This window comes from Nycticebus coucang, chromosome Y (assembly GCF_027406575.1).
Source record: "Nycticebus coucang isolate mNycCou1 chromosome Y, mNycCou1.pri, whole genome shotgun sequence".
In the NCBI taxonomy this organism is placed as follows: domain Eukaryota; kingdom Metazoa; phylum Chordata; class Mammalia; order Primates; family Lorisidae; genus Nycticebus; species Nycticebus coucang.
The window spans coordinates 21221711-21235371 of record NC_069805.1 but is presented as its reverse complement, the minus strand read 5'-3'; the positions used below and the strand labels follow the sequence as shown (position 1 = coordinate 21235371).

At 47.8% G+C, this 13661-nt stretch overlaps 1 long non-coding RNA gene across 1 annotated transcript; it reads left to right on the top strand.

Annotated features, from left to right (window-relative positions):
* Positions 1-4128: 4128 nt before the first annotated feature.
* LOC128578984 (uncharacterized) lies at positions 4129-6011 on the top strand. Its single transcript, XR_008378015.1, has 2 exons — positions 4129-4805; positions 5617-6011. It is a non-coding gene; the product is annotated as an uncharacterized LOC128578984 (long non-coding RNA).
* The last annotated feature ends 7650 nt before the right edge of the window (positions 6012-13661 follow it).

Below are 13661 nucleotides of genomic sequence, written 5' to 3'. Positions count from 1 at the left end.
CTCATAACCCCCCCCCCCACCTCCCTATGAAACACCGGAGCTAGCTAAGAATGACCACCCCAGGTTCTCCAGGCAGGCAGGCAGGCATGTGGGTTTTTACATAACTTCTCTCTCCACAGTGCCCTGCCGATGACCAGACGTCCGTGGCCGACTTTAGACCGGGGATCTTGTCACCTTAGCGCCTGTTGGTCGACCAGATGTCTCTTCTGCGTGCTTTGGCGTCGTCTGTCCAGCAGGTGGCGGCTGTGTATAAGTTCTGGTCCCCCTGAGGCTCGGAGCCTCGCCTCGCCCCTCCCCACCCCGTGTTCCTTCTCTCTCTCTCTCTCTCTCTCTCTCTCTCTCTCTCTCTCTCTCTCTCTCTCTCACACACACACACACACTCTCTCTCCCTGTTGCGTGAACCGAGACGCGAACGAGCAGCAGCTTTGCTGTAGGTGTAAACTCGCTCCTGTAATTATTAAGTCAAGAAACAGACTATACACCGTTTGATGGCATATAGCAAAGTTCTTTATTCCACGTTTAAGTTTTATACTCTTCCAGTCACGTACACACCTAATCCATTATCTATTAGCTGAATTTGAACTTGAAAGGAAATATTTATCATATCAATGTAACCACTTGTGTAGTAAATCTCTTCCTCTAAACAGTGACTAGTTTTCCGAGCAGGGCACAAAGACGAAAATAGCTATAGGGGAACAGAGTTAATCTTCACTCAGTTTACTCAGTTTACTCAGTATGAAGTAACGACTGTGACCTTCCTTCAGGGCAGACCACCTATAGACCTCTGACAGTATGTTGTTAACATATGTCAACCCTCTGGCCCGTATCTCTGAGGAAGGGCGGCATGCCCTCGGATCTCAGGCTTCACGGGGTGTACTGCTTCAGAGAAAAGGCCTAAGGAATTTTCCAAAGAGCCTGACTCTGTGAGTAACCCAGGGGGGTCCAAGCGTCTTAAGCCTCTGGAAGGAAAGCATGTCATTTTAAACTCACACTGAATTTACTTTGTGTGCTTGATGTAGGATAGGTTTATTTCTAAATATTATCCTACACTCCCCCCCCCTTCTCTCTCTCCCTTTCTTCTGAAACGTTTGTTCTGACAATATGCACTGCTTGCCTCCTGTGTAACTACTAAAGCTAGCGAGCGAACTCGGCAGCGTGTGAGCCTGGGGGGGGTGTCATTTCTATCTAAAAAGATAAAAAAGAAACTCTTCTTCATTCACGTCTACACAACCAGCTAGGACAGTAGATGTGTGTGGGATTATATGTTTATTTTTATTATTATTATTATTATTTTCTTTCTTTTGTTCTCTTCACTGGGAACAGTGGCATGGCGCCATCACAAGTCACAGCAAACTCGAATTCTTGAGCTCCAGAGATGCTTTTGCTTCAGACTCTAAAACAGCTGGGACTATGGTCGGGAGGGGGGCGGTCGTCTCCGGACTCCACCGGCCTCGGCCTCCCAGAATGCTAGCATGACAGTGGAGATGAACCGCTCCCGCCCCGTAACTTCTTTGTGTGTGTATGGAGCTGTTCCGCGGAGGACAGATCCGTCCTCTCAAAGCCCAGTGGGGAGGCGGGGCGGGGACAGATCCTAGGAGTTCTTCCCTTCAACCTCGGCTCGGGTCAGCTCAGGTCAGGACAGGTCAGGTCAGCGCCTGAGTGTTTGGCTACTTACCTCTCCTGTAAAACAGGAACAGATCAGAAATAAAGGCCAAAAACTTAACTGAGGACTGAAGTTTTTTTCTGGACTAGAAAGCAGGGGTGGTGGGGGAGAGGAAGGGTTTCTGTTCCAGGAACTGTGCTACGTGGCTATTTACTTCTTTATTTGATTGATTTTAATATTTATTATTATTATTATTATTTGTGTGTGTGTGTGTGTGTGTGTGTGTGTGTGTGTGTGTGTGTGTGTGTGTGTGGTAGAGACAGAGTCTCACTTTATGGCCCTCGTTAGAGTGCCGTGGCGTCACACGGCTCACAGCAACCTCCAACTCCTGGGCTTAAGCGATTCTCTTGCCTCAGCCTCCCGAGTACCTGGGACTGCAGGCGCCCGCCACAACGCCCAGCTATTTTTTTGTTGCAGTTCGGCCGGGGCCGGGTTTGAACCCGCCACCCTCGGTATATGGGGCTGGCGCCTTACAGACTGAGCCACAGGCGCCGCCCTATGTATTATTTCTTTTTAATTTCGTTGTTGTTGTTGTTGTTGTTGTTGTTGTTTTTCTGAGGCAGACTCTCACTGTGTCACGTCACCCTCCGTAGATTGCCGTGGTGTGGTGTCACAGCTCACAGCAACCTCCAACTCTTGGGCGTTAACGATTCTCTGGCCTCAGCCTCCCAAGGACCTGGGACTACAGGAGCCCGCCACGATGCCGGGCTATTTTTGCTTTGCTGCAGTTGTCATTGTTGTTTAGCTTGCCAGGCCGGGCTCGAATCCGCCAGCCTCCTCGGTGGATGTGGTTGGTGCCTTAACCACTGTGCTATGCACCACCACCACCACCCCCACCCCACCCCACCCCAGCCTATTTATTTATTTATTTATTTATTTATTTATATTTTCTTCTTCTGCGGTTTTTGACTGGGGCCGGGTTTGAATCCGCCACCTCTGGTATATGGGGCCGGTGCCCTACTCCTCTGAGCCACAGGCACTGAACTACTTTTACTCTTTGACCTTCCTTCCTTCCTTCCTTCCTTCCTTTATTATTTTCTATTTTTTTATTTTTTACTAATTTATTTATTTTTTGAGACAGAGTCTCAAGCTGTCGCCCTGGGTAGCGTGCCGTGGCGCCACAGCTCACGGCAACTTCGAACTCTTGGGCTTAAGCGATTCTCTCGCTTCACCCTCCCGAGTACCCGGGGCTACAGGCGCCTGCCACAACGTCCGGCTACTTGGGGGTTGTCATTGTTGTTTGGCAGGCCGGGGCTGGTTACGAGCCCGCCAGCTCCGGTGTAGGTGTCTGGCGCCCTACTCGCTTCAGCTACAGGTGCGGAGCCTATTATTTCTTTATTTATTTTCCTTTTCTTGCAGTTCTTGGCCGGGGCTGGGTTTGAACCCGCCACCTCCGGCATATGGGGCCGGCGCCCTACTCCTTTGAGCCACAGGCGCCGCCCCCTATTATTTATTTGGAGACAGTGCCACGGCTGTCGATCACACATCATAGCTCACCACGGATCCTTGACTCCTGGGCTCGAGCGATCCTCTCCGCTCAGGTTTTCTATTTTGACTTAGACACAGGGGTCTCGCTCTTGCTCAGGCTGCTCTGGAACTCTTGAGCTCAAGCAATCCACCCGCCTCGGCCTCCCAGAGTGCTAGGCTTACGGGCGGTGAGCCGACACCACACCCAGTCCCTCCGTGACTTTTTAAGTTCTTTTGGTCCTATCGTCTTAGTGCACCTTATTTTTAAACGAACTCACGTGAATCCGCAGAAGCCTGTCGATGGAAAACCACCCAACCTCAGGAAAACGAAGATCCCTGACCGTGGCCAGAGAGCCACGTCTAAGAAACCTTGAGCGAGCTGTCTCGCTGTGGTTGAGTTACAGTTCGCCTGGTATTATGACATTTTAGAGGGGTGGGGTTATGGGTAAACTCAGAATCCATACAGGAGAGTGTTACCTGGGTTTGCCTTCAAAAGGCAGGGCATCCTCTCAGCAGCGGTTCTCAACCTGTGGGTCGCGACCCCATAAAATTACGGTTATGAAGTAGCGACGAAAATAATTTTATATTGGGGGGAGGGTGTCACCACAACACGAGAAAGGTTGAGAAGTTTAAAGGGATTCTTTGGAGTGGCGCCTGTGGCTCAGTCCGTAAGGCGCCGGCCCCATATACCGAGGGTGGCGGGTTCAAACCCGGCCCCGGCTGAACTGCAACCAAAAAAATAGCCGGGCGCCTGTAGTCCCAGCTACTCGGGAGGCTGAGGCAAGAGAATCGCTTAAGCCCAGGAGTTGGAGATTGCTGTGAGCTGTGTGAGGCCACGGCACTCTACCGAGGGCCATGAAGTGAGACTCTGTCTCTACATGTAGGATAATATTTAGAAATAAACTTATCCTACATCAAGCACACAAAGTAAATTCAGTGTGAGTTTAAAATCACATGCTTTTCTTCCAGAGGATTAAGAGGCTTGGACACCCCCCCCCCCGTTACTCGCAGAGTTAGGCTTTTTCTTGGAATTGTAAAGTTCCTTAGGCCTTTTCTCTGAAGCAGTACACCCCGAGAAGCCTGAGATCCAAGGGCATGCCGCCCTCAGACATACAGGGCCAGAGGGTTGACGTATGTTAACAACATATCGTCAGAGGTCTATAGGTACTCTGCCCTGAGGGAAAGACACAGTCGTTACTTCATACTGAGTCAACTGAGTGAATGTTTGAAGATATTCTTCTATTAACTCTGTTCCCCTATAGCTGCTTTCGTCTTTGTGCCCTGCTCGGAAAACTAGTCACTGTTAAGAGGAAGGGATTTACTACACTAGTGGTTACATTGATATGATAAATATTTCCTTTCAAGTTCAAATTCAGCTAATAGATAATGGATGAGGTGTGTACGTGACTGGAAGAGTATAAAACTTAAACTTGGAATAAAGAACTTTGCTATATGCCATCCCACGGTGTATAGTCTGTTTCTTGACTTAATAATTACAGGAGCGAGTTCACACCTAGAGCAAAGCTGCTGCTCGTTCGCGTCTCGGGTCGCGCAACACTACAAAAAAAAAAAAAGGGATTCTTTGATGGGTTAAAGCGACGAGGGTTTGTCTATCTAAAAAGGCTTGGACGATGAGGAAGCCTGTAGGTCGGAGACGAGCCACCGGAGGAGGTGGGTATGGCGGAAGTTCTACCTTGTATTGCAGCCTTAGGCCAGATAATGAGTTACAAAGGGTGTCTTCCAGAAGTGCCCCTCCCCACCCCCACACCTCCTCTCTTCCACCGGTAGCCTCATTCGAATGCAAAATGCTCTCCACCCTTCGGAGCTAAGGGCACACTCTGTAGTCCCCGTGGCCTCAGACTCCTCGACTGTTAAATCCTTTTCATCTGGGACCCCACCCAGCTGCTGTCTGCAGCCGCCTCCGAACCACAGGGGCATGCGTGCGAGTGTGCTGAAACTCTAGGCCCTCTGTCTGTCTAGGGCAGAGGGCAAAATTAGCAGTCCTGCCTGGCCTCCCCACCACCGCCCCCCGACCCCCGTCTTTCCGTGCGTGCCACTGTAACGGTACGCATGAATGCTCTTTAAGAGCATCGACGACAGGCTCGGCGCCTGTAACTCAGCGGCTAGGGCGACACCCACGTGGATCGGACCTGGCGGGTTCGAATCCAGCCCGGGCCCCGCCAGACAACAATGCTGACTACAACCAAAAATAGCCGGGTGTTGTGGCGGCTGCCCCTAGTGGGCCCAGTTACTCGGGAAGCTGAGGCAAGAGAATCGCTTAAGCCCAAGTCTTGGAGGTTGCTGTGAGTGAGCTGAGGCTCCACGCCCCTCTACCCAGGGCGACAGCTTGATACTCTGTCTCAAAAAGGAGGGCGGGGGGGGGGGAGGATGAACAATCAATGCCAAAAAGAGAGGCATACGCCAGGTTCCTGTAAGGCCGTGCCGTGCTCCAAACTCATTGTCTGCTTTGGTTTTTTTTTTTGCAGTGAGCCACAGGAGCCACCCCATTGTCCGCTGTCATGATGAAGCATGGTTACATTGGTAAATTTGAAATCCTCGATGATCGCAGAGCTGGGGAAATCGTTGAGAACCTCACACACAGGTTAAACGAGTGTGGAGCGATCAGCCCCAGGTTTGCTGTGCAACTCTAGAAAGATGGCAGAATTGTCTGCTCCCATCCTGCCGGTTTGGTTTCACTGTACTGACAACTTCAGCTGGCATCACGGACCACGAAGAAGCAAGAAGAAAACACACGGGAGGGAAAATCCTGCGATTCTTTTTCTAGGGATGCGATACATATTGAACAAATGAAATGCCTCAATGAAAACAAAACCAAAGAAAACAAAAATAAAAAGAAACAAATAAGATGATCAGTCCTGTACTCTACCTAACTCAAATCGTGTCACCCGCAAATGCTTTGAGCGTCGCCTACCTCTGCTCTGAGGCTCTTGTGCCTCCTGGACCTTCCCCCTCCCCTCGCAGAGGGCCCCTGGGTATGAAGAGTGATTGTGGGGTGAGCTGGGGGTGGGGTTGGGAGAAGGGAGCGGCTGGCATTTGGCAGAGTTGTGACACCGAGGGGCCAGCCGACCGAGCTTGTCTGTCTCAGAAATGGGACTGCCGGCCCAGCCCAGACCAGGCCAGCCCCACCCGAGAGCTCCCACGATGGCGTGAATTTTGTGGGATGTCTCTTTCACCTCGATCGCACATCAGATGAAACCGAACCCTGTCCTGCTTGGTCAGAGAGGGTCACGGGTGGTGCAGAAAAAGCTCAGCTCGACGTGGCCGTTTTAGGGGACTTCCTGCCTCTCTTGAGGTATCACAGAGTAGAAAGGACCATAGGGGCTCTGTATTTTGGTTTTGCTTTCTTTTGTCTGTCTGTTTGGAGACAGAGCATCTCAAGCCGTCTCCCTGGGTACAGTGACGTGGCATCACAGCTCACAGGAACCCCCAACTCGGGCTCAAGCGATCCTCTTGCTTCACTTTCTCTGTTGTTTTTTAGTTGAGAAGGGGGGGGGTCTCACTCCTGCTCAGGCTGGTCTCGAACTCCTGAGCTCCAGCAGTCCATACGCCTCAGCTCCCCAGAGGGTTGGGACGACAGGCCTGAGGCACCATGCCCAGGCCCTCTGTGACATTTCTCCACTCAGGTGACTTCCTGTGCCACTGCCCCCGCTCCCGGCCCTCACCCACGGGAGGGCTGTTGCTATATGTGCCCTAGGTGCCTAGGTAGACCCTGTGTGATGATGATGATGATGATGATGATGATGATGATTCCCCGAGGATGTCTGAAATCACAGTGGGACGGGGATATCACAGCGTCTCCGTGTCCGTGCCCAGCTTTCCATCGGTCACGGAGATAGATGTATACAAACACTACTATTTGGCAGGTTCTGACCCACGTGACGTGAACCACTGGCACGTTTCTTCCTTTCAGTGCCATTGCCTTGATATTTACGGAGGACAAAAGACCCACTCCCGAGCCATCTGCCACCGGTGCCTCCTCATCTACCGGCTGAAGGAAGAAAACACAGGGGAGGTTAGAAAACCACGGAGTGGGCCGGGCGTGGTGGCTCGGGCCTTGTAATCGTAGCACTCTGGGAGGCCGAGGCGGGTGGATTGCCTGAACTCACAGATTGGAGACCAGCCTGAACCAGAGCGAGACACCCCCCTCCCCCAATCCGCCCCATCTCTAAAAATAGCTGGGTGTTGTGACAGGCACCTGGATTCCCAGCTTACTCTGGAGGGAGGCTGAGGAAAGAGAATCGCTCGAGCCCAAGACTTTGAGGTTGCTGTGAGCTATGGCGCGCCTGGGCCTCTCCTTCTGTGAAGGTCCACAGCACTCAGGTGAGAGGCCTGTTTGCTTTCCGCGTCATTCTCCCCCCCACCCCACCCCACCCCTGCCCCCTCCCACACACACAGCCTTTTTGGCTGACGTAGTCCCTCGATCACATCCTATTTTCAGTTTTCTGAATCCCAAGGGTAAAATACAAACAAATGACGGCCAAGGGAAACATCAACACGGGCTCGGCTCCCGTAGCACAGTGGTTACAGGTGCCAGCCACATACATCCAAGTTGGTGGGTTCGAATCCAGCCTGGGCCTCCCAGAGGACAACGACAATGTTTGTTTGTTTTCATGCCTATTTTCTTTCAGGTCTGTTGAATATAGTATAAACACGTAAATCACAGAAATGAAGCATATACCCAGATGTGCGTGTTCGATCTGAACACTCACAACGATGTATTTTCTCTTCACGGGAAGTTGCCTGGAATAGATACGAAGTCCATCGTGACACTTCTTTTTTTTTTTTTTTTTTTTTGTCTCTTTTGGCCGGGGCTGGGTTTGAACGCGCCACCTCTGGCATATGGGACCGGCGCCCTACTCCTTGAGCCACAGGTGCCGCCCCCATCGTGACACTTCTAAATCCTCTTCTGTATTCCCTGACTCAGAAACACTGTGAACTCCTTGTATCTCCTTGTAAACTCTCGGTGTGCTTGTGTGAGTGCTGGGTAGTTATCGCTTGTCTGCAGCATGCTCTTTTGTCTTAACAAATTGGGTTTCCCGGGTCATTTGTTAAGCAGACTTAGCGATGGGAATTTAGTTCCTTGATTATAGTGAGTAACAAGGGCCTGGGAAATTTCATTTATTTGAAAAATGTATTTTTATAAATGAGGATGGCGACCACTGCGGTGAACTGACAGAGTTAGACTCTGTCTCAAAATAAATAAATAAATAAATAAATAAATAAATAAATAAATAAATAAATAAATGGAAAATCGTTCTTTGCCCTCATGCTTATGGACGACTCTGTTCCCTTTTTTTCATAATGTCATGGAAACGTATAAAAACGTCTTCATGCTTATCTTAGCCAACTGCAAACTTTCTTCTAGGCACAGACACTTTAATGTCACATCAGAAACTTTTATGACTTTCCCAGGACTTATAAGTTATTTCTTTCTGTAGCTTATCTTTTCAGTTTTCTTTTTCTTTTCTTTCTTTCTTTCTTTCTTTCTTTCTTTCTTTCTTTCTTTCTTTCTTTCTTTCTTTCTTTCTTTCTTTCTTTCTTTCTTTCTTTCTTTCCTTCCTTCCTTCCTTCCTTCCTTCCTTCCTTCCTTCCTTCCTTCCTTCCTTCCTTCCTTCCTTCCTTCTTTTCTTTTCTTTTTTTTTTTTTGGAGAGACAGTCTCACTTGACCACCCTCGGTAGAGTGTTGTGACGTCGCAGGACTCACAGGAACCTCCAGCTCTTGGGCTTTCGCAATTCTCCTGCCTCAGCCTCCCGAGCAGCTGGGACTACAGGCGCCTGGCTATTTTTTGGTTGCAGTTCAGCTGGGGCTGGGTTTTAACCCACCACCCTCAGTATATGGAGCCGCCGCGCTACTCAGTGAGCCACAGGCACCACCCCAGTTTTCTTTTCCTTTCCTTTTCTTTTTTTTTTTGTAGAGACACAGTCTCACTTTATGGCCCTCGGTAGAGTGCCGTGGCGTCACACAGCTCACAGCAACCTCCAACTCCTGGGCTTAAGCGATTCTCCTGCCTCAGCCTCCCGAGTAGCTGGGACTACAGGCGCCCGCCACAACGCCCAGCTATTTTTTGGTTGCAGTTCAGCCGGGGCCGGGTTTAAACCCACCACCCTCTGTATATGGGGCCGGCGCCTTACCGACTGAGCCACAGGTGCCGCCCATTCTTTTGTTTTCTTTTGTCCTCCCTCCCTCCCTCCCTCCCTCCCTCCCTCCCTCCCTCCCTTCCTTCATTCTCTCTTTTTGCTGTAGAGACAGAGTTTCACTTGTCTTGGCAAAGTCCCAGCCGTGGCATCACACAGCTCACAGCAACCTCCAACTCCTGGGCTTAGGTGATTCTCATGCCTCAGCCTCCCGAGGAGCTGGGACTACAGGCGCCCGCCACAATGCCTGGCCGGGGCCGGTTTTGAACCTGCCACCCTTGGTATATGGGGCCGGCGCCCCACCCACGGAGCCACAGGCACCACCCTTCAGTTTTCTTTTCTTTTCTTTCTTTCTTTCTGTTGCGTGAACCGAGATGCAAACGAGCAGCAGCTTTGCTGTAGGTGTAAACTCGCTCCTGTAATTATTAACTCAAGAAACAGACTATACACCGTTTGATGGCATATAGCAAAGTTCTTTATTCCACGTTTAAGTTTTATACCCTTCCAGTGACGTACACACCTAATCCATTATCTATTAGCTGAATTTGAACTTGAAAGGAAATTTATCATATCAATGTAGCCACTTGTGTAGTAAATCTCTTCCTCTAAACAGTGACTAGTTTTCCGAGCAGGGCACAAAGACAAAAATAGCTATAGGGGAACAGAGTTAATCTTCAAGCATTCACTCAGTTTGCTCAGTATGAAGTAACGACTGTGAACTTCCTTCAGGGCAGAGCACCTATAGACCTCTGACAATATGTTGTTAACATATGTCAACCCTCTGGCCCGTATCTCTGAGGAAGGGTGGCATGCCCTTGGATCTCAGGCTTCATGGGGTGTACTGCTTCAGAGAAAAGGCCTAAGGAATTTTTACAATTCCAAAAAAAAATAACTCTGTGAGTAACCCAGGGGGGTCCAAGCGTCTTAAGCCTCTGGAGGAAAAGCATGTCATGTTAAACTCACACTGAATTTACTTTGTGTGCTTGATGTAGGATAAGTTGATTTCTAAATATGATCCTACATTTCCCCCTTTTGTTTTTGACGAATATTATTCATATCTGTCATCATTAAAGCAAACACTTGCGCGTAACGTTCATTTTCGCTTTGTGCGTGCTTCACTCTTTTACGAATCAAATATAAAATGAATCCAATCATTAAAAATAATGCTAATGATCCTACAGAACTTCCTGTAAGTCCTTGTATTTTTGGGATAGGATTCATTCGTTCAATTCCATCAGCTATGCCTTGTAAAATCTGATTGCCATCTATCCTTTGTAACTTATTTTCAAAAGTGGAATATATCTCATGTTGTAAATTTACAATTTCCTCAGTCAAATTATCATGGTTTAACAAATGCTTTTTAACAATCTCCCAAGGAAATTTACTCTCGTTATATTTAACAGGGGTTATACAAAAAGTAGTTATATTCCAATCACATTTCAACTTCATTTGTTTCTTTAAGCTCACTGATTCATCCCCTAACATAACAACAGCTTGTTCTAAGTCAGCAATTTCATTATATAACTCAGTGTCGATTTGTTTCTGAGCAGTCCATAATTGTTCAGAGTCTTTATGCCAATTAGCCACAAAATTATGTGTTTTAATCCCTTGAGTTAAAGCCACGCCACAGACAGCAGCAGAAGCTGTCACAGCGATAATTCCTAGAATAATAGCAAATAAAAGTCCAATAAATCTCTCCGTTCTTCTCGAAACTCGATCAGCCAGAAGTTGAAGAACTGTCAGGGCAGGAGATTCTTGCCACGGTCTGGTCAAATTCACTGCCATCCACACACCTGTCCTGGCTCTCAACACATACAGCTGTTCCTTTTGAGGATTAAAACTTAGAGAACTATTAATACAAGTAAACAGTTGACACACAGGACAAAATAATTCTCCTGTTTTTTCATTCCACTTTATGTTGCCTTTAAGCCACACAAAGGGTAACTGAACACAAGCTTGAATGTATCTTTCATCATGAACAGTAAATTCCATACCATAAGTATGAGATGTGGTGGTTTGATGGTAAAACAATCCACCAGTCCAACCCTTCATAGGTTTTAGAGCTGCTGCTACTTTCCACAAACGATTTTGTTTAGGAAAGCCATAAATTCCAGGTGCGGGGGGTGCAAACCCAACATCTGTCCAACTCATAGGTGTTGTCATATTAATACTGATTTTATTTTTATTTGTAAGATAGGTAAACTCATCTCTTGGCAACTCAATGTTAATAGGTCTCTCATTGCTGTCCAGTAAAGTTGCCTTTGGACTCCGGTCCATTATAGGACCTTTAGAAGTATTAGTTAAGAAAAGAGTTTGATTTCCTTTACAGGGAGTCCAATGCACCCATTCCCTTTGTAATGTAAAACTGTGCTCCTTACAAGGAGGAGCTTCCACATCTATAGGAGTAAAACCCGGGATAAAACGAGAGATGGAATTAGCACTGAGCATAAACATCTCACGTTTGACATCATTCCCAGAAGCTGGCCGGTCATAATGACTTAGCCAGTACTGTACAGATATATTTAAACACTGATATTGTTGACCAAAGCAAATAGGAGGGTCGGTGACCCCAGAAGTATAATTAACAAGCTTCATTCCCTCTTCTTCAGGTTTAAATGGTCCTCGGGTATTAAAAGGTCCTGGGAGCCAGACAGATTCATTTGTAAATACGGGGACTGTGGGTTCTGTCCAACTTACCCCTCGCAGCAGTGGTGGATTAGGGACATATGTCCAATAATGAAATTCCTTTCCTTCTACCGTTGACATAAGGAAAGCAAACCTTGCTAAAAAAATACTTACGGGTGTTAACTTACACCTTTGTCTGCGTATAATTGTCACAGCAGCTTTCCCCAGTTTCTGCATTTGTTGCATGGTCACCATTTCTGGGTGTTCTGATGTCATCTTTCTCTTCTTTCCATTCTTGTGGGTCAAGGTTAGACGCTGGAATCTCGTGGCTAATTTGTCCACTCGAATTTTCATCCGATTTCTCTGTCGTTGTTTCTTCATGGGTAACTCTTCTGAGTTTAATATTTTTATCTGGAACCCAAAAGTTATGGTCTCCTGTGGAAATATAAGCAAATCCTCTTCCCCATTTTACCACAGTGGCAGGGATCCACAGATTATTGATGTTGTCCTTATAATACATGAGGGTGTGACCACACTCCAGTGCTTAAATGCTGGAGTTTCTTTTTTTTTTCTTTTTTGTAGAGACAGTCTCACTTTATGGCCCTCGGTAGAGTGCTGTGGCCTCACACAGCTCACAGCAACCTCCAGTTCCTGGGCTTAGGTGATTCTCTTGCCTCAGCCTCCCGAGTAGCTGGGACTACAGGTGCCCGCCACAACGCCCAGCTAAGGAGTTTCATTTTCATCATTCAAATTTAAAGAATTTAAAGTAAGGGGCGGCGCCTGTGGCTCAGTCGGTAAGGCGCCGGCCCCATATACCGAGGGTGGTGAGTTCAAACCCGGCCTCGGCTGAACTGCAACCAAAAAATAGCTGGGTGCTGTGGCGGGCGCCTGTAGTCCCAGCTACTCGGGAGGCTGAGGCAAGAGAATCGCTTAAGCCCAGGAGTTGGAGGTTGCTGTGAGCTGTGTGAGGCCACGGCACTCTACCAAGGGCCATAAAGTGAGACTCTGTCTCTACAAAAAAAAAAAAAAAAAAAGAATTTAAAGTAAATAGTGCTGAAGACAATCTGTTTTTTTGGGGTGGTATACTGCCCTTCCCCCTTCTGTCTTTTGAGCATATCTTTTAATGTTCTATTCTGTCTTTCAATTATAGCCTGACCCTGGCTATTTTGAGGAATACCTGGTAAGTGATTCATTTGATGGAGATTAAAAAATTCTCTGCATTTATTTGAAATATATGCTGATCCATTATCTGTTTTTTTTTTTTTTTTTTTTTTTGTAGAGACAGAGTCTCACTTTATGGCCCTCGGTAGAGTGCCATGGCCTCACACAGCTCACAGCAACCTCCAACTCCTGGGCTTAAGCGATTCTCTTGCCTCAGCCTCCCGAGTAGCTGGGACTACAGGCGCCTGCCACAACGCCCGGCTATTTTTTTTTTTTTTTTTTGGTTGCAGTTTGGCCGGGGCTGGGTTTGAACCCGCCACCCTCGGCATATGGGGCCGGCGCCTTACCGACTGAGCCACAGGCGCCGCCCTCCATTATCTGTTTTTATAGTTTCAGGTTTGCCCATAATAGCAAAGCATTCTAATAGATGTGTAATAAGAGCATCTGCTTTTTCCCATGATAATGCTGTTGCCCATGAAAAATGAGAATAAGTATCTACAGTATGATATATATATTTTGTCTTAACGAATTCTGGAAATGGAGTCACATACATCCATTTGCCATAGTTGATTAGATTTCGATCCTCTAG